Consider the following 8,452-nt stretch of genomic DNA (forward strand, 5'->3'; position numbering starts at 1 on the left):
GTAAATAAGTGTTTCTGTCTTTGCCCAAAACAAAAATATTAGAGCTTTGTCAATCAACGAAAGCCAAGTCTACATATATACACACACAAAACAACTTGATAAATCATGAATCATAAACTAACATATATTACTTTTATAATATATGTAGCCAGGTGGAAATATTTACTTTAAGGATATTACTTAAGTCATTATAAAGTACCAACTTTAACTCAGAGTTTGTATCCTACATGACTAACTTCATATTTACTCTGTACTATACCTTTTTAAAGGTGTGATAAATAAACATAAAAGCATCATTGTAAATTTCTGAAAAAACTATTTAAAACTTCAGCCCTGGCTGGTGTGGCTCAGTGGACTGAGTGCCGGCCTCAGAACCAAAGGGTTGCAGGTTAGATTCCAGTCAGGGCACATGCCTGGGTTGTAGGTCAGGTCCCCAGTAGGGGGCGCATGAGAGACAACTACACACTGATGTTTCTCTCCCTTTTTTTCTCCCTCCCTTCCCCTCTCTCAAAAAATAAATAAAATATTTAAAAAAAATTCAAATTATGCTTAACTGTGTCTGAACTTTTTATTTGTATACAAGTAACTAGTAGTCTTACCTACTCTTTAATAAAGGCTATAAAGAAGCTCTCTCTTAGCACATTTTTATTTATATTTAGAGTGATAAACAACATTTTAATACCCCAGGGCTCTGAGATACAAAATACATTAGAGAGCTTCGGCAAGTCTGTGACCCAGCCCCCACCCGTGTTTTCCAACGTGGAAAGCAGAAATGCTAACAGATGTGCAGCCTTCATCTGCTTTCTTCCCACGACCCGAATTCTTCTGCTCCTAACGTTTCTATTTCTGCCTAAGGTCTTAATGTTTTCCTTTCCTTCAAATTTTCACTTTAAAAGAAAGTAACAAAATGTCATTTCTTTGACTCTTTTTCTCCTTCTGAAATTTCACCTTTTTGCATTCAAGGCCCAAACTCTGGCCCACCTTATAAGGCCTACAATATACCCTCAGGTACTTTGACTAAATACACCTAATCTTTCTTTAGTATATCCCATCCTCACCAGTTTGATTGTTTATCTCTGTTCTTAAAGCAAGGAGGCCATTAAAGAAAAGCAATAATAATATAAAGCCCCATCTCCTTCTGAGACTTTAAAATGGCAATAAGCATTTAGAACTATGATGAACTTAAGTAATTACAATAAAATACAGTAAGTTTTTTTTTTTACAGACTGAGGTTCACAAAATTGATTCCCCATCAATTTCCTCTATTTTATAAAAAGATAAACACCTGCATTAAATTTTGTTAGCAACCTGGGAGAAATGGTACACACAATGGTGAACCATTAAAGAATATTAATTTGTAAAAATTTTGGTTTGTTTTTCCTGACATTTTCTCAAGGAGATTATTATAGCACTACCACCTATGATCCCCAAGCAAAAGGAAAGAAAGGAGGTAAATTCTTTAATCTCCCCAGGTTTACAATTGGAGGCGACATCTGGACTATAGCACAGGAAGGGGAAAACCAAACAGAGCCTGCTGGTCTCGCTGAGTTGAACAGAGATCAGAGTTCAGAAAAACTGAAGCACCTACAACTTGTATGGCACAGGACTGAAGATGGAGGTACGCAGACAAATAGCTCCAGAAAGATGTATAGGAGTTGCCTTGAATCTTGAATTGAATACCACTCAGCACATGCAATTTCCAGGGAACTAGCTATAAGTTTAACCATTCCTAAAGATTACACAGAATTAAGAAGTGTTCAAATTCCCACCAGCCAGACTGCACAGTGCTTATGAAATACAAGAGGCTTTCCGCAGGGAACTCAGAAAGGTAATGCAATGCCTTGGTAACCCTTGGTAAGGAGGCTAAATGAACCCTAGAGTTAAGGCTACTTAGACTTGCCCTAAAAGAGCTTTAAAATGATCTTCTGAAGGAGCAAACTTATTCACAAACTTATTTCTTATTACTTATTCACAAGTAATTTAACTGCCTTCAAGAGAAAGAGAAAGCCCAATAGTTTTTAAAGAAATAAGAAAAAAATCCAGAACTCAACAACACGAAAGTCATGAATATTGATCACCAATCAGAAATTACTAGACATGCATACTCTGGTTTCTCTTCAGATTGTATAAATCTTCCGCCTTTTACTAGTAATTTCTAGACATGCAAAAAAGCAGAAAAATATTAAAACTACTATTACAAATATGTTTACTATTTCATATAAATATTCAAAATATGAAGATAGAAGGCATTGAGCAGAACCAAACAGAGCTTCTAAAGATAAAAAATAAAATACCAGAAATAAGATTTTACTGAATGAGATTAATAGCAGAAGAAAATAACACATTGGAAAAGTCAAAGAACCAGAAGACACAGCAATAGAAGCCATCTGCTATAGGCTAAATGTCTGTGTCCCCCCCAAAACTCATGTTGAAATCCTAATTTGCAAGGTGATGGAATTAGGAGGTGGGGCCTTTCAGAGGGAAAGCTCTCATGAATGGCATTAGGGACATTATAAAAGGCACCCAGAGAGATCCTGTGTCTGTTCCACCATGTGAGGTTATAGCAGGTGCTATTTATGAATCAGGAAGTGGGCCTCCGCAAGACACTGAATCTGCCTGTGCTTTCATCTTGGATTTCTTAGCCTCCCGAACTGTGAGAAATACCTTTCTGTTGTTTATAAGCCACCTAGCCTATGGTATTTTGTTACAGCAGTCCAAGAGACTAAGACACTGTCCAAAATGAAGCTCACAGATTCAAAACAAAACAAAACAAAACCCAAGCAGAGCCTATGGGGCAGTATCGAGCAGTTCCAAATATTTTTAATTAAAGTTACAGGAAAGGGAGAGGTGAGATTTGAAGGGAAAATGGCTAAAGACTTTCCAAACTGTACAAAACCTATAAACCCAGAGATCCAAGAAGGTCAACAACATAATCCAAGCAGAATAAGTAAAGAAAACCAAAGCAAGGCACAGCATTATTAAGATGCTGAAAACAAGTGATAAAGAAAAAATCTTAAAAGTAGACAGTGGGGGGAAAAAGATTTATTATGTATAGACAAAAAAAAAGATTATAGCAACCTTTGTCTCAGAGACTCACCTCAGAAACTGTTCAAGGAAGAAACAATGGCAGGACATCTTTAAAGTCCTAAAAGGAACTATCGATTTACATTTCTATACCTAGTGAAATATTTTTCAATAATGAGGATAAAGTACTTTCTCAGACAAAGAAAAGTTAAGAGAATTCATTGTCAGCAGACACGCACCATAAGAAATGCTAACAGAGGTTCTTCAAACAGAAGGAAAAGGCTAACAGACAGAAACTTGGGCACTGGCCAGAGGCTCAGTTCATTAGCTCATTGTCCAGATCCACCAAGGCCACAGGTTCCGTCTCCAGTCGGGGCACAAACAAGAAGCAGCGAACAAATGCATAAATGAGTGGAACAACAAATCGATGTTTCTCTCTCTCAAAATCAATTTAAAAAGACTATGTGGGGAGAATGGTACCAAATGATGGAGATATAACAATAATTCTGTCAGCCAATGGAAAAGACCCAATTTTTTTTTAAAGAAAGGTAAATTAATGAAGTAAAACAAAGATGAGAGAATGGCTGCAACAGTGAACTTGAGAAGGCAAAGGTGATGAATGGTCTACAGTGTACAAGTGTGGAGGTTGACCTTTGATGGAAACAAACTGTTCACTCAACAGTAATGAAAGACAAGGCAGACCATGTGAGCTGACTCAGGAAGGTGGGGAGATAGGATAGTGGGATCTTATGAAAGTTCTCTTTTATTGCTTAATTGTTCCAGATGAAACAGGAAACAAACAGCTGAGAGGATGGGGGGAAGGAATATTAGAAATACACAAATTCTGAATGCAATTGTAGGTCCAAATTTGTCTTCCCTTGATTTATATCCTATGATCCCACATACTCAAGCAAAGCATTATTGCTTCTTATGGCCAACTACTGTAAATGTGATGTTTCCAGTGAGGCCCTATGAAAAAGTGAGAATAAGAAGCAAGAATTGCTTCTATGTCTAAGAAGTCTGCCTAAAAGAATGTCTCTCTTTGGGCCCTGGCTGGTGTGGCTCAGGGGCTAGAGTGCCAGCCTGTGAACCAAAGGGTCACCGATTCAATTATTCCCAGTTGGGGCACATGCCTGGGTTGGGGATCAGGTCCCCAGTGTGGGCTCCATGAGGGGCAACCACATATTGATGTTTCTCTACCTCTCTTTCTTCTTCCCCTCCCCTCTCTCTAAAAATAAATAAATAAAATCTTTTTTAAAAAAATATCTTTCTTTAGATTCCTAATATATTAGACCATATGCATCGAATATAGGGAGTATCCTATTCAGATACCCTAGTTCATTACAGGTCTAAGTGTAAAAGAAAAGGACAACTGATTTTAAAATAATCATGTTAGAAATTGCCACAGATATTGGTCAATATTATATCTAAGAGTGTTAAGAAACTCTTCTGAAGCCAAGGGTTTCAGTAGAAAGTCCATGTGCTTAAATCTACCTTACCTGACCTCAGGGGCCAGTTTAGGCCTAATTTTTTTAAGCAAAAAGTATTTTTACCTTATTGGTATAACTGTGAACTGAAAGTCTAATCATCTATCCACTCCCATCCCATCCAGGAGACTTGTCAGCAGTAGATTCAAATCAATTTGTAATTTCAGCTAAAGCTGTAGGTCATTATTACTAGTTGTTAAATGTTATTTCCAGAAAATAATCATATCACAAAACTAAATTATGTTAAAAGACTATTCCAAAAAGGCAATAGTACAAGAAAAAGCCACCATATGCCCCTGACTTACATATGCATACATCTAATAATCATGCATCAAGCTTGATTATCTTGGCTCTTTTTGGGGGAGTAACAAGACTGATGCAGGATGTTCATATGCTGATGTAGAAGTCTATGAAAATAAATATTTCTATTCTAAATGCTTTCTTGGCTCACCCCTGCTGGGCCTTCCTTGAACTTTACATTAAATAACATAGTGTAGCTTAAATTTCTTTTCATTTAATAATTAAATAAATGAAAATCAAAATACACCTAGGAAGATCTTATCCCTGAGATGGTAGCAGGTTTAAACAGGTGGAAAAGAGTATCAAATTGTTTGACCTCCTTAGGAATTATGTGGACCATCCCCACACTGTCTCTTGGAGGCAGGTCCTTTCATCGTCTCTGTTTTGCAGATAAGTAAACTGAGGCATGTCAGGTTATTCACTGAGGGGTCATCCAAGAAGGAAGTGGGAACTGTCACCCTTGATAAGTACCGAATGCACTGCTGCATGATGAGGATTCAGGGCACAACAGCAAGGTCATGAAGGAGAATGCTGACTGTGCAAGGGATGTTCAGAGCTGAGTTATGACTTTGGAACTATGAAAATCAAATGGAAAAATCTAGAATCAATAGAGGAGGTATTGGTTAATAACCAACAGATGCTAATAGCTACAATTAGAGACTAATAACCACAACTAGAAACTAGTAGCTAAAGCTATGTTTAAGTTTCATATCATGTATAGAATGTGCTTCTAAGCAAATAATTTGAAAAATGCCACTCAAAAATACTAACGCAGAAAATTTGTAAGTCAGAACATTGCTTGCCTGCAGTATACTTTCAAAGGTTTTATTACATCACTTACATAACTTTTATATGTTTAATTATTAAATTAGTAGTATACACTTGCACTTTAGAATAAAAACACAGTACTTTTTAAAAAATCTATTGACTAGATAATCAGATGCTAAGTATTATTCCTGTTACAAGTTTCAGTTTGTAAGGTGCTAGTAATAACAATGGAAAATGACAGGCATTTTAATATAAATTTTTGGCATCTAAAATGAATGTGTAATTAATTAAAGGTTATTTGGAGATGAGAATCAAGAATTCTACTGGAATCATCAAAATGTTAATTCAAAAGAAATTTCTACACTGAAATTTCTTCATAGAATATCATGAAGCATTAATTTCAGGAAACTAATTTTTATGGTCTAGTTTAAATTAACTTTTTAATAAAAATTATGCTTTACTAAGTTAATTATAAAGTTTTCAGCAATATCCAGCATATATTCACTTACTTCATCAGCAGATTCTTAGGAAGCAATACATAAAATATGTAACTGGTAAAGTGAGGGGATGTATGAAGAATTTTGCAACAGGGGTAAAGAAACATTATGAGTTATAGTTAAGTCTGAGGTTTAAGTTTCCCTAGGAGTCGTTGAGACCTGGAATTAGTGATCACATTCCCCACAGAGACCTGTATAATCTGATAACTTTTAAGTGAATTCCAACACTCATATTTCATCAGATTTTCATAATTTGCCTTATTTCATAATTTTTAAATCGAGGACTCACTGATACTTGGCTTATTTGCAAATGTCTGTCACACTGAATCGGCCCTACGTTTTGTGCAAAAGTAGAAAATCCAAGTTTGTTTGGTACACAACAAAAACGTTTGTTGGCTGCCGAAAGTTAATACTCAGGGAGCGGAGGTGCGAGGCGACCCAAGTGTCCCCGGCAGAAACTCAAACTCATAGGGGCTCGCAGGGCCCCGCGGGGCCGAGTCGGCGACCCGCTCACTCCCCCCGCGGGGTTGTAGCTTCCGAAGGGTCCCCATTGCCCCCGGGAAAGCAAGCAGGCGGCAGTCAAACCCGGTCCGCGAGACCCGGAAGCGCATGCCCGCCACCGGAAGTGCTGCCTCAGCCTTCTGCCCAGCCCGGGTCGCGTCCGGTCTGGGCCAGACGAGCCGCCCACTGCCCACTTCTGTTCTCACCTGTGCTCGCCGCGCCGGCTTCTCCGCGGTCGGAGACCGAGGGTCTGGTACCGGGAACCTGCAGGGAGGACGGTGGGAGAGAAGCGGCCAGCGGACGGTAGTCCTGCAGCCCGTAGGTCCTGAGGTCCGGCGCCTCGGCCGCCGCGTCCTGCCCCAGATAGTGGAGGCGCCGGGGGAGGAGCCCGCGGCCCCTCGCCCTTCGGGTTCCGCCTCTAAGCGCCGGGTGTTAACTCACCTGGGGCGGGCGCCCCGCGCTCCTTATACCGGGGGGGAATTACTGCTCTCGGTCTGGCCCCTCGGGTCGCACCGGACATTGTAGCCCGGATGCTGCTTCCTCCTCTGGAAGCTCGTCCCCCCGCCCCCCCCACCCCGCGGCACCCTGGCTCAGGGCCACCCACGGTCGGCCCCCGGGGAGACTTGGCGCCCGCTTTCCCCCTCCCTGCGCGATCCTTCCCATCGCTGCCGCTCCCCAAACCCATCCTCTCCCCTAGTGTTACCCTTTTGTGCCCCTCCCTAGGCACAACCCCTGCGTGACCCAGACAAACGCTGGTGTCTTCAACTAATTAGTGATGGCCACAGCCACGTTTTCCTAACTTCATTTTAACTCGTGTCCTAATAATAAGCACTACCAATTCGCCGCCCCCCCCCCCATTCTAAGTTGTCGGTCAGGTGAAAACCACCATCTTCTCAGAGGCTTAGCACTTGAGATTTGAGCTTCACTTTATGTGGTTTGTATAATGAAAATGAAATTCTGCCAAATAAACTTTTAACAACTTGCACACTCATGCTCTTCTGTATATCCCTCACTTTGAGCTTTAAATTCAGGCTTGCAGAGAACTTAGTCTTGATTACTAAATTCCTCACCAACGTACTGAATGGGATTGAAAATGGGTACATGATTCCCAGTCAGGGCACATGCCTGGGTTGCAGGCCACGGCCCCCAGCAAAGGCCCATTGATGTTTCTCTCTCTCTCTTCCTCCCTCCCTTCCCTCTCTAAAAATAAGTAAAACCTTAAAAAAAAAAGAAAGAAAATGGGTACACTCCTCTATCAAAAAACCAAGAGCTTCTTCAGTAAAAAAAAAATCATAAGGCTAATTTTACAGTCTATAAAAACCTTATTGATGGGAATTCTATAGAATTTTTAAAACTATATGGGTTTTTGAGCTTTGAGCTGCTGCATTCAAGAATAAGTAAGCCTAGCCATAGTCATTTTATTAAAACTAAGTTATATTTTGGAAGACACAGACCTTAACCTCTAAGATTTGAAACTAGTAAATCCCTTTTAAGAACCACTCTCCAATGCTATTATTGTATTATGGTTTGCAAAGATATTATAATGCTAAAATTTGCCTTAATTAGAATACAATATAATGTACATCTGTCATGCATGATGATAATAGTTTCAAAAAACAAAACAGGATTTTGTTACAAAAGAAACTTTGCTGTTTCTCCAATACTTAAAAGAAGCTTAAAGCACCTTCAGATTTAAGCTTTTCCAGAAGGAGCCCACTGAATTCTTCACTGCAGCATCCCCAGCACACAGCACAGAAATCTTCGATATAAATGTGGGGTGTGGGCTGAAAACGGCCTTACTGACTCTGCTCCAAGAGGAAAGTGGTAGCTGGTGAGCTGTTACTAACTAGTTCTTGAAGTTCAGGAAGTAGGACA

General features: G+C 39.7%; 1 protein-coding gene across 3 annotated transcripts in view; it reads right to left on the reverse strand.

Annotated features, from left to right (window-relative positions):
* RMDN2 (regulator of microtubule dynamics 2) overlaps window positions 1-7,543 on the reverse strand; it is a 62,429-nt gene extending 54,886 nt beyond the window's left edge. Inside the window, exon 1 of one of the 3 annotated variants that reach the window (XM_045827841.1) lies at window positions 7,019-7,543. The gene's annotated coding sequence lies outside the window, so the exon portion shown is untranslated. Of the gene's footprint in view, window positions 1-6,783 lie in introns of all 3 variants that reach the window. The other 2 variants (XM_045827842.1, XM_045827840.1) reach the window with 2 other exon arrangements.
* Window positions 7,544-8,452: the final 909 nt, after the last annotated feature.

This window comes from Phyllostomus hastatus, unplaced genomic scaffold (genome assembly GCF_019186645.2).
Source record: "Phyllostomus hastatus isolate PE091 unplaced genomic scaffold, TTU_PhHast_1.1 phas_scaffold_78, whole genome shotgun sequence".
Lineage (NCBI taxonomy): Eukaryota > Metazoa > Chordata > Mammalia > Chiroptera > Phyllostomidae > Phyllostomus > Phyllostomus hastatus.